This window comes from Ranitomeya variabilis, chromosome 1 (genome assembly GCF_051348905.1).
Source record: "Ranitomeya variabilis isolate aRanVar5 chromosome 1, aRanVar5.hap1, whole genome shotgun sequence".
In the NCBI taxonomy this organism is placed as follows: Eukaryota; Metazoa; Chordata; class Amphibia; order Anura; family Dendrobatidae; genus Ranitomeya; species Ranitomeya variabilis.
In genome coordinates this window covers 152,612,776-152,625,890 of record NC_135232.1, presented here as the reverse complement: position 1 = coordinate 152,625,890, position 13,115 = coordinate 152,612,776, and positions in this window count along the sequence as shown.

Sequence of the window (13,115 nt, the reverse complement as noted above, 5' to 3'; positions counted from 1 at the left end):
CGTGGCTCTGCGCTGTATACTGCTTAGCTCTGCGCTGTATACTGCATGGCTCTGCGCTGTATACTACGTGGCTCTGTGCTGTATACTACGCGGCTCTGCGCTGTATACTGAGCAGCTCTGCGCTGTATACTGCACGGCTCTGCGCTGTGTACTGCTTGGCTCTGCTCTGTATACTGCGTGGCTCTGCGCTGTATACTACGTGGCTCTGCGCTGTATACTACACGGCTCTGTGCTGTATACTACATGGCTCTGCGCTGTATACTACGCGGCTCTGCGCTGTATACTGCGCAGCTCTGCGCTGTATACTGCGCGGCTCTGCGCTGTATACTGCGCGGCTCTGCGCTGTATACTGCGTGGCTCTGCGCTGTATACTACGCGGCTCTTTGCTGTATACTACACGGCTCTGCGCTGTATACTACGCGGCTCTGCGCTGTATACTATGTGGCTGTGCAATATACTACGTGGACATACATATTCTAGAATACCCGATGCGTTAGAATCGGGCCACCATCTAGTAATAATAATAATAAGACTACAGATAGTGCTTTGGAATTGTGCTGTGCTGTCACTTTAAGAGGTGATATTATCTGACAAAAGTGTGTCCTGGTGGGCTCATGTACAGTTCATAGGCATTGGCATAATAACTGTGTCTGTCTGCGCATATCAATGAGCTAATCAGCCAGGTGGCAGTTGGCAGTTATTTTTAGAAATTGCCTCAGAAATCAGGCCCATTATAAACGTATGGGAAAATTTCCCTATTGAAATGCATTGAGACACTTTTTTCAAACGCAAATTGCGCCAAAACTACAAATCCGATCGACAAGAAAAATACTTAGCACATCTCTTGGGGACGCTGGCTTCGAAATGACACCTCACTGGAGTCTGTGAGTTTAGCGGTTCGGGCCGCATTACGTGCGGACTGAATAATAATAAGAAGAAGAAGTTATCCACGATTAGTGTTGAGCATTCCGATACTGCAAGTATCGGGTATCGGCCGATACTTGCTGTATCGGAATTTCCGATACCGAGATCCGATATTTTTGTGATATCGGGTATCGGGTATCGCAACAACATTAATGTAATAATGTGTAAAAAAGAGAATTAAAATAAAAAATATCGCTATACTCACCTGTCCGACGCAGCCGGGACCTCAGCGAGGGAACCGGCAGCGTTGTTTGTTTAAATTTCGCGCTTTTACTTGGTTACGTGAAGTCCCGGCTTGTGATTGGTCAGGGCGGCCATGTTGCCGGGACGCGGACCAATCACAGCAAGCCGTGACGAAATTACGTCACGGCTTGCTGTGATTGGTCCGCGTCCCGGCAACATGGCCGCCATTAACCAATCACAAGCCGTGACGTCACGGGAGGCTGGACATGCGCGTATTTTGAAAAGCGCGCGTGTCCAGCCTCCAGTGACGTCCCGGCAACATGGCCGCCATTAACCAATCACAAGCCGGGACGTCACGGGAGGCTGGACATGCGCGTATTTTGAAAAGCGCGCATGTCCAGCCTCCCGTGACGTCACGGCTTGTGATTGGTTAATGGCGGCCATGTTGCCGGGACGCGGACCAATCACAGCAAGCCGTGACGTAATTTTGTCACGGCTTGCTGTGATTGGTCCGCGTCCCGGCAACATGGCGCCGTGACCAATCATAAGCCGGGACGTCACTGGAGGCTGGACACGCGCGCTTTTCAAAATACGCGCATGTCCAGCCTCCCGTGACGTCACGGCTTGTGATTGGTTAATGGCGGCCATGTTGCCGGGACGCGGACCAATCACAGCAAGCCGTGACGTAATTTCGTCACGGCTTGCTGTGATTGGTCCGCGTCCCGGCAACATGGCCGCCCTGACCAATCACAAGCCGGGACCTCACGTAACCAAGTAAAAGCGCGAATTTTAAACAAACAACGCTGCCGGTTCCCTCGCTGAGGTCCCGGCTGCGTCGGACAGGTGAGTATAGCGATATTTTTTATTTTAATTCTTTCTTTTACACATTAATATGGTTCCCAGGGCCTGAAGGAGAGTTTCCTCTCCTTCAGACCCTGGGAACCATCAGGGATACCGTCCGATACCTGAGTCCCATTGACTTGTATTGGTATCGGGTATCGGTATCGGATTGGATCCGATACTTTGCCGGTATCGGCCGATACTTTCCGATACCGATACTTTCAAGTATCGGACGGTATCGCTCAACACTATCCACGATCGGATTACAATATAGTGCTTTGTTCCAAAGCACTATAATTAATGAGTTTTTGAACATAATTTAACTTATTACCACATATAATATATACTGTATATATTACGTTGCATTCCACTGCACCTTATTTATTTTTTCTTGGTATTATATATATATATACAGTATATATATATATGTACTATATAATTGTCTAAGGGTCACTTCCGTCTTTCTTTCTGTCTGTCATGGAAATCCCAAGTCGCTGATTGGTCGCGGTCAAACAGCCACGACCAATCAGCGACGGGCACAGTGTGGCCGCAAAATGGCCGCTCTCTACTCCCCTGCCATTAGTGACCGCTCCATACTCCCCTCCAGTCAGCGCTCACACAGGGTTAATGGCAGCATTAATGGACCGCGTTATGCAGCGGTGTAACGCAGTCCATTAACGCTGCTATTAACCCTGTGTGACCAACTTTTTACTATTGATGCTGCCTATGCAGCATCAATAGTAAAAATATCTAATGTTAAAAATAATAAAAAAAAATTAAAAATCATTATATAATCACCTTCCGGTGCCTTTCCCGCTCCTCGCGATGGTCCGGTCCATGCATTGCGCTCTCGTGAAATGATGACGTAGCGGTCTCGCATTGCTGTGCTCTATATTACGCGGCCTGGGTTATATACTGCATGGGCAGTGTTATATACTAAGTCTCTGTGCTATATACTATGTGGCTGTGCTATATACTATGTGGCTGGGCAATATACTGCGTGTCTGTGCTATATACTACGTGTCTGTGCTATATACTACGTGTCTGCTATATACTACGTGGCTGGGCAATATACTACGTGGCTGGGCAATATACTACGTGGCTGGGCAATATACTATGTGGCTGGGCAATATACTACGTGTCTGTGCTATATACTACGTGGCTGGGCAATATACTATGTGGCTGTGCTATATACTACGTGGCTGTGTTATATACTAATTGGCTGTGCTATATTTCTCTGCTGTATATGTGCATCATGAATTGTGGTATGTGTTAAAGAGGGGGGCCCACTGAGACTCTTTCGCCCGGGGCCCTCAAAAACCTGAAGCTGGCCCTGGCTTCACTGATTGGTCATGCCCGGCCACGAACATTCAGCGACAGTCGCAGTCTGCCCACGAATTGGAGCAGAATTTGAACGCTTCACTAATTGGTCGCGGCCGGCCGAATCCTGTGTATAAATTGCATTATTCTGATAACTTCATAAATAAACTACATAAATATTCTAGAATACCCGATGCGTTAGAATCGGGCCACAATCTAGTATATATATATATATATATATATATATATATATATATATATATATATATATATATTTACATTTTGTATTCCTTTTTTAGGGTGTTCATGCTACAGTCTCCAATTTTTAGTGTTCACATTTGACATATGGTGATTACCTATAGTGCTGTATGGGCTGGCCTGCTCCCCTTGGCTTTTTTACTATATGTATTTTTCTTTTCCATTTTTGTCCTGTCAAAAGTTTTAATATACATTTGTCCTTACTGATGTCTTTATTTAATAAAATGAAAATTTCTTACATTGAATGATTTTTTTGGTATTTATTTTTTCAAGTAGTTTTTTCTAAAACCCTAACATCCATGTGTCTGCACAAACAGTTTAGAAACAGACTCCATGAGGGTGGTATGAGGGACCTGAAGTCCACAAATGGGTTTTGGGCTTACAATTCAACACCATGCAGGGAGATTAGCATTTGCCAGACAACACCAAAATTGGCAGATTCGACTTTGGTGCCCTGTGCTCTTCATGGATGAGATCAGGTTCACACTGAGCTCATGTGACAAATGTGTCAAAGTCTGGAGACACCATGGAGAATATTCTGCTGCCTGCAACATCCTCTATCACGACCAGTTTGACAGTAGGACAATAATGGTGTGGGAGGAATTTCTTTGGAGAGCCGCACAGCATTCCATGTGCTACACTGACTGCCTTTACTTATTGGGACGAGATCCTCCAACCCATTGTGAGACCATATGCAGGTACAGTGGGCCCTGGGTTTCTTCTGATGCATACAATTTCTTTATGATGAAGGCATTGATGCTATAGACTGGCCTACCCGTTCCCTAGAGCTGAATCCAATTGAGCACATTTAGGACACTATCAACCAATGCCACATTGCACCACAGACTGTCCAGGAGTTGACTGATGCTTTAATCCAGGTCTGGGTAATGATCCCTAAAGAGAACATCCGCTGCCTCATCAGGAGCGTGTCTTGTTGTGTATCCACTTTTTGGGCTCCCCTGGTGGTTGCTGGTGGTACTGGTGACTTGTTTGCACTTTGCTGCTTCTGTTCACCTGCTTCCATCAGTGTTTGGGAGTTTCCTATTTAGCCTTGCTCTCCAGTCTTTTCCTTGCCGGTCATCATTGTAACCAGAGCCTTCGGTTGCATGTTCCTGCTACTAGTCTGCTGATCAGCTAAGTGGACTTTGTCCTTTTGTTTTGTACCTTTTGTTCAGTTTGCAGTTTTTGTAATTCTCTGTAGCTGGAAGCTCTTGCGGGCTGAAATTGCCACTCCTGTGTCATGAGTTGACACAGGAGTCTTAAAGTAATTTCAGGATGGTTTTTGAAAGGGTTTTCAGTTGACCGTGAAGTCCTCTTTTGTATCCTTCTGCTATCTAGTAAGTGGACCTCTCTTTGCTAAATCTACTTTCATACTGTGTATGTCTTTTCCTCTTAATTCACCGTTATTACATGTGGGGGGCTGCTATCATCTTTTGGGGTATTTCCCTAGAGGTTAAGCCAGGTCTGTTTCTTCCTCTACCAGGCGTAGTTAGTCCTCCGGCTGGCGCGTGGCATATAGGAAGCCGTAGGTATGCTCCCTGGCTACTGTTAGTAGATTTAGCTCACGGTCAACTCGAGTTTCCATCACCCGAGAGCTCGTTCGTTACTTATATGTTTCTTACGTTCCCTTGCCATTGGGAACCATGACAGTGTCTGTTATGATCCTTAGTGGCTGAGGATCACAGAATAGACTAGCTAAGTTACTGAACATAGAACAAGCTCTAGGGAGGTGGTAACTGGACTGACCGCAACCTGATCTTAACCAAACACACTAAAGGTAGCCGGTGAACGTGCCTAAATTCCTGGACGTCTCGACGCAGCCTGAGAAACTTGCTACCCCTATAGAGAAAGTAAGACCTCACTTGCCTCAGAGAAAAACCTCAAAGATATAGGAAGCCCCCAACAAATAATAACGGTGAGGTAAGGGGAAAATACAAACGTAGAAATGAAAACAGATTCAGCAAATGAGGCCCACTAATACTAGATAGCAGAAGACAGACAGGGAACTGTGCGGTCAGTAAAAAACCCTATACAAAATATCCACGCTGAGAATTCAAGAACCCCCACACCAACTAACGGTGTGAGGGGAGAAACTCAGCCCCCTAGAGCTACCAGCAAGCAAGGAAATCACATATTAGCAAGCTGGACAAGGACAAATAAATAACCGAGAAACATATTGAACACTGATGAGCAAAAAATAACCAAACAGAAACTTAGCTTCTCTTGGCGAGACTGATAACGAAGGGATTCAGGAGAGATCAAAATAGCACTGAATACATCGACAGCAGGCAACCACTGAAAGTCCAGGTGAGCTAAATAGGAAACCAGCTAACAGATAACGAGACAGCTGAACCAGCCTCAGACCTGCAGATTGACACAAAGAGCCACCAGAGGGAGCCCAAAGACAGCACTCACACAGTACCACTTGTGACCACAAGAGGGAGCCCAAAAACAGAGTTCACAACACGTGTCTAGGCATTGGAGGAAGGTCATACAGGCATGTGGAGGCCACACACACTACTGAGCATCATTTCCTTGTCTTGAGGAATTTCCACTGAAGTTAGATAAGCCTGTAATTAGATTTTCCACTTTGATTTTGAGTCTCATTCAAAATCCAGACCTCCTTGGGATATTAATTTTGATTTACATTGATTATTTTTCTGCTTTATTGTTCTCAACGCATTCCACTATGTAGTGAATAAAGATTTGCAACTGGAATGTTTCATTCAGTGATATCTAGAATGTGATATTTTAGTGTTCCCTTTATTTTTTGAGCAGTGTATATGTATGTAATAAACTGTAGACTTGTGTGTAATAAATATCCTTTATTGATACTTGGTTTTGTTTCAGTTAGTATACTGTATAAGGAACAGATAACATTAAGGCATCACTAAGTTGTATTAAATTGTTACAAGTCAAAGCTGACAATAATTTACATCGTATGTTAATTGAGCTCTAGGAAAGTCTTCCTTTAAAAACTATATTTTACAGTTTTTTTTTCCTGGCTTTTACAGTACTATTACCAGACAGATGTGTTTGTATTGTGTTCTGCACTTATACTGGAGTCTTGTCTTTATGAACATAGATCTAATTACGGAAACATGTTGAAAAGTTTTTTCTTGAACTTGCCCCCACTTTTCAACTCTGCTTTTAATGTTGACTTCTTTATATTCTGGGTTACATTTCTGATCATTGATTTTGAAGTTGTTGGAAGCAGAGTATATGCATAGTGAAAGAAAAGTCTTAACCCCTTCATGACCGTGGGATTTTTCGTTTTTCCGTGTTTGTTTTTCACTCCCCTCCTTCCCAGAGCCATAACTTTTTTATTTTTCCGTCAATTTGGCCATGTGAGGGCTTATTTTTTGCGGGACGAGTTGTACTTTTGAACACATCATTGGTTTTACCATGTCCTGTACTAGAAAATGGGAAAAAAATTCCAAGTGCGGTGAAATTGCAAAAAAAGTGCAATCCCACACTTGTTTTTTGCTTGGCTTTTTTGCTAGGTTCACTAAATGCTAAAACTGACCTGCCATTATGATTCTCTAGGTCATTAAGAGTTCATAGACACCTAACATGACTAGGTTATTTTTTACCTAAGTGGTGAAAAAAAATTCCAAACTTTGCTAAAAAAAAAAAAAATGCGCCATTTTCCGATACTCGTAGCGTCTCCATTTTTCATGATCTGGGGTCAGTTGAGAGCTTATTTTTTGCGTGCTGAGCTGGCGTTTTTAATGATTCCAATTTGGTGCAGATATGTTCTTTTGATCGCCCGTTATTGCATTTTAATGCAAAGTCATGGCGACCAAAAAAACGTAATTCTGGCGTTTCGATTTTTTTCTCGTTACGCCGTTTAGCGATCAGGTTAATGCTTTTTTTTTATTGATAGATCGGGCGATTCTGAACGTGGCGATGCCAAATATGTGTAGATTTGATTTTTTTTTTATTGATTTATTTTGATTGGGGCGAAAGGTGGGTGATTTAAACTTTTATATTTTTTTTATTTTTTTCTCATTTTTTTAACTTTTTTTAAAAACTTTTGCCATGCTTCAGTAACCTCCATGGGAGGCTAGAAGCAGGCACAGCGCTATCGCCTCTGCTACATAGCAGCTATCTGCTGTGCGCTACTATGTAGTAGAAAATCAGGTGTGCTGTGAGCGCCGACTACAGGGTGGTGCTCACAGCTACCGGCGATCAGTAACCATAGAGGTCTCAAGGACCTCTATGGTTACTGTCCTGACACATTGCTGACCCCCGATCATGTGACGGGGTCGGCGATGACGTCATTTCCGGTCACCGGCCGGATGCGGTAGTTAAATGCCGCTGTCTGCATTTGACAGCGGCATTTAACTAGTTAATAGCGGCGGGTGAATCGCAATTTCCCCCTTAGCTATTGCGGGCACATATCAGCTGTTCAAAACAGCTGACATGTCCCGGTTTTGATGCGGGCTCACCGCAGAACCCTGCATTAAAGCAGGGGAGCTGACATCGGACGTACTATACCATCCGATGTCAGTAAGGGGTTAATATTTATTTAATTAATAAAAAAACTAAACTTTTTTTTAAAGGTCTACAAGTTACTTTGTAAGTTCAGAGCTCAGTGGTTGTTTCTTTAAAAACCAGCTCCCTTTATGATAAATCTCTCCATGGTTTAGCCTAAATGATTTTGCTTCTTCTCCCCATTTTATTTCATGCTTAAACGTTCAAAAAGGCTATGATATTTATGACAAATAGAAATTCAGAAGCTTCAACAGGGATATTTATAGCACACAGTTTATGAACACTACGGCTATGATTCATTATTTGCAAGTTTTAAAGGGCCACTGTCACCCCCCTCCAGCCGTTATAAAATAAAAGAGCCACCTTGTGCAGCAGTAATGCTGCATTCTAACAAGGTGGCTCTTTTAGTTTTAGGTGCATGTATTACCAAAATAAAGCGTTTTATATTTTCGGCAAAATACCTGTCTTTAGCCAGGGAGGCGGGTCCTCACTCCCCAGCTTGAACCGCTACTCTGCCGTCACTCACATCTTCAGGGGCTTTCGGCGCCGCCCCCTCAGCGCTGTTTACCCATGAAATCCGGCGCCTGCGCTGTGTATCGCTGTTTGGTGCAGGCGCAGAGAGCTCTGGCCGTCTGACGTCACAGCCAGGCTTGCAGACTGCGCCTGTGCGGCCGCCCCCTGCTTGTAAATCCCAGCCCCGCACTCTGCATAATGCATAACACACTGCGGGGCTGGGATTACCAAGGTGGGTGGCCGCACTCGCCGCACAGGCGCAGTCTGCAAGCCTGGCTGTGACGTCAGACGGCCAGAGCTCTCTGCGCCTGCACCAAACAGCGATACACAGCGCAGGCGCCGGATTTCATAGGTAAACAGCGCTAAGGGGGCGGCACCGAAAGCCCCTGAAGATGTGAGTGACGGCACAGTAGCGGTTCAAGATGGGGAGTGAGGACCCGACTCCCTGGCTAAACACAGGTATTTTGCCGAAAATATAAAACGCTTTATTTTGGTAATACATGCACCTAAAACTAAAAGAGCCACCTTGTTAGAATGCAGCATTACTGTTGCACAAGGTGGCTCTTTTAGTTTATAACGGCTGGAGGGGGGTTACAGTGGCCCTTTATGTAATTTTTTGTTTTGATTTTTTTCTCCACTGGCAAATTTTTAGCCAAATTTACCAAACTGGTGCACAATGTTCTCTCTTTTTTTTGCTCTTTTGCTCTGTTACCCCTTTTTTGAGTAACTTTTTTCAATAAGCTTTATAATAATTCATATTAGTCTATAGCTGCACAAACTAAATTAGATTATATACTCCACTAAATGTACTCAAGTTCAATTGCTAATATCTCAAATGATTAAAGCATAATTACTTTAAAGTAAAAATTCCTAAAAACTTTTACTTAAAAAAAGGCACAAAAAATATTATATAATGTATCAGAGCCTACGTGTCTTTCCAGTATCTATGAGTTGGTTGTCAAACACAGTGGGAAAAAATGGGCCAATTTCATGAAATTTTGCTCCACTTGAGTATGACAAAAATTTGCATTCGTGCCACACAAATTTATCAAAATGGCAAACAGCTGCAATCGCCATCATGCTAAAGAAAAGAGGTCTGGCAAAAAGTTGAAAAGAAAAAAAAAACTACTTCACTGCTTACCCCTCCAGCCATGCCGTCTGCCCCCTGTCTGTTGCCTGGTCCCCAACCCCTCTGTTGTATGAATTCAATCTGGGCCAGAGCATATGGCCATTATCATGCTCTGGTGTTTAATGCTACAGGGCCTGATACAGGCACAGTAGATAGAATTAATGGCAGTGAGCAGCACAAGTAGAAAAATTTGTGGTGTGTTATATTTTTTTTTTACTTTTTGCTGACTGCTTACCTCTCCAACTACCCTTGCTGCTCTCTGCCATCTCTCTGGTCCTCTCTCCCTGCATTGCACCCCAGTGTTTACTGTAGTCCAAGACTTCCAGCCACAAGCTGGCCATGGATTTATTTTTGCAAGCTCTGGAGCCTACTCAGTGTGCATGAATAGTTAACTACAGGGCCTGCTTGAGACTGAAAACCCTGGTATGGAGTGAACACTGGGCTGGATATGTAATGTAGACAATGGGCAGTCAAACAATGGATCAGACAATAGGCACCAATGGCCACCAGGCAGTGGGAGCAGTGAGCGGTGAGGTGAGCATAGCACATTTTTAAAACATGTGTGTATCTTATGTTTATTATGCTCTGAGGCCTGCAGAGAGCCCAGAGCATAAAGATCATCAAAACTGCGGAGAATAACTCCTCTGCAAATCAAGCTTACCACTTAAATCCTCACGAATAAGCAAATTCAAATTTTGACAGTTTCACTCATCTCCAAAAGAGAGTTTATGACTTTAGAATTAGACCAGTGTTTCCCAAACCACAGTCCTCAAAGCCCCAGCAGATCATGTTTTCAGGATTTCCTTAGTATCCAATATGTTAGAGAACCTGTGGAAATTTCTGATATCTTGATAATAATTTCTTCACTTGGGGAATACTAAGGAAATCTGGAAAATATGAACTGTAGGAGGGAAGGATTGTGAGAACTGAAAACTGTATGCATTTAGGAGTAAACTGCAACAAACTGTTAATTTCCAAAGTTTGTAATGGCTCATTTTGTATAGAAAGTAACCTGTTTGAACTCTTGATCTCGGAGGTCCCAAGATTAGTAAAAATATTCCAAGAATAATTTGATCTAGATGAAAACAACAAAGCAAGAGATTCTCCTTTTCTGTTGAAATTGGCTATGTAATGATAAATCCTCACAAAGGTGGCTGTATGTGATTTTTTGGAGAGGGTTTTCTTTATATCAACCAATGCTAACAATTGCTGCAACAAATTTTAGAGTACCATATATTTTTTCTTGTCAACTATTGTTTCCTCCTCAGTCTTCTCATTTTTTCAGTTGCATCTGTAAGCAAGTGTCATAAACTTATCAGATAAAACTTGGATGAATGTCTGCAACACACTCACTTATATTATTACATTACTACAAGTCTTTCATCTCCCATATTTTGCAAACATAATCATGTGTTACTGACGTAAATGGGAAATTTTCTAGTTGCTTGGCTTATGTATGCACAACTGCTGTCTCAGAACTATAGAAAAAAGGAAACCTTTGACGAAGATGGATGATTTTATGCCCGGAAAAGCAGCTCATTCAGTTTATTACAAAGGTGGAACGTTTGCATTTATTTTGGCTCTTTAATCTGGGTGATGGTGTGGAAGCTTCCTCATTCGTCTCTACCAGTAAAAGTGAAGGGTTATTTGTTTTGCTTTATTCAGTCAAATTAAATTGCTTATTACTGGCTGTCAAAGAGGCACATGGTACAATATACAAATGAGTGCATATCTCTGGAAAACATCACTGAATAAATGGAAATACATTAAGTAAAACTATCAAGTGTTGCCATATGAAATAGCCAATGCATATCATGCTATTAAAGGTGTACAAACATTCCTATAAGCATATAAAGCACTATTTATTCACACATTAGAATTGTGCAAAGATTTCAAAATTCTGTTCACCACTAATTATCAGATACAAAAATACACTATAATTATTTGTAAATCTAAAACTGGCAAATTAATTATAAGTTGTACTATGAGCTTCATCGTTTTAACCCCTTTACATATACTGTAGAGATGAGCCACCTCCCTAGTGTTCGGGTTCGGTTCGGTTCGTCGAACAGGGATGTGTTCGACGAACTGTTCGTCGAACGGTCGACGAACACCGTCGAACCCCATTGAAACAAATGGCAGGCAAACACAAACATTCAAACACATGGAAAACACATAGAATACACCTTAAAAGGTGTCCAAAAGCTGACAAACTGCTCAGAAGACAAAACAAACACATGGAAAAGTCACAACTACATATAGTCATGCAAAAAGAAAAGAGGTGGAGGAGTAAAAGGAGGAGGAAACACAGATATAGGCATGTCATGCCCTTCTAAAATCAAGAAAGGCTGGAGTAAAAATCTAAACTCAATCTACCAACACCCAGACGTCTTGACTAGGGTTGAGCGACCTTGACTTTTTTAGGGTCGAGTCATGTTTCACGAAACCCGACTGTTGGAAAAGTCGAGTCGGGCGAAATCGGCCGATTACTGCGCAAAGTCGAGGATCGGCCGGAACACGAAACCCTATGCACGTCAATGGGGATTTTTTTTTTTTCTCTCTCTCTCTCTCTCTCTCTCTCCCCCTCCGTCCCAGCACTGAAAATTTCGTTTTACACATTCCAAATCGCTACTGCGCACAAGCGATAAAATGATGATAGGCGTGCACGCCCTAACCCCTATGTCATCACTCTGCCCACGCTCCTTCATTGGCTGTAAAAATGGCACTAAACGCGTCATACGAAATGCGACTTTGGCGCCAAGATCGCGTACCGCATGGCCAACCCCACACAGGGATCATGTCGGGTTTCATGAGACGCCGACTTTACCAAAAGTCGGCGACTTATGAAAATGAACAATTCGTTTCGCTCAACCCTAGTCTTGACAAAAAAAATCTTTAGGTAGAATGGCGGCGGGTCCATTCAGAACATTTTCCTTAGAAGACGTAATGGTACCCCCGTTGGGAGTTGTGCCAAAAAATGAACCCAATACATTCAGACTAATCCACCATTTGTCATATCCAAGGGGCAAGTCAGTAAGCGACAACATCGACGCGGAACCAAGTACAGTACTATGTACTGTACCTCCTTTGACGAGGCAATCAGGCGGGTCAAGAAGTTGGTAAGGGGCACCCTAATAGCCAAAACAGACATTGAGGGGGCGTTCCGGTTACTACCTGTGCCTCCGAATAGGGTGCTCCCATTGGGCTGCTTCTGTGAAGGAGCAAACTACATAGATCGCTGTTTGCCCATGGGGTGCTCCATATCCTGCTCACTATTTGAGGCATTTAGTTGATTCCTCGAATGTGTCATCATGGACGTTTGTAAGGCGGCACATATTATCCATTACCTCGACGACTTCTTATGCCTGGGCCCAAAAGATTTGCCACAGTGTGAAAACACGCGGGAGTCCACCTGTGAGAAGGAGACAGCTGGAGGGAGAGTGGACACCCC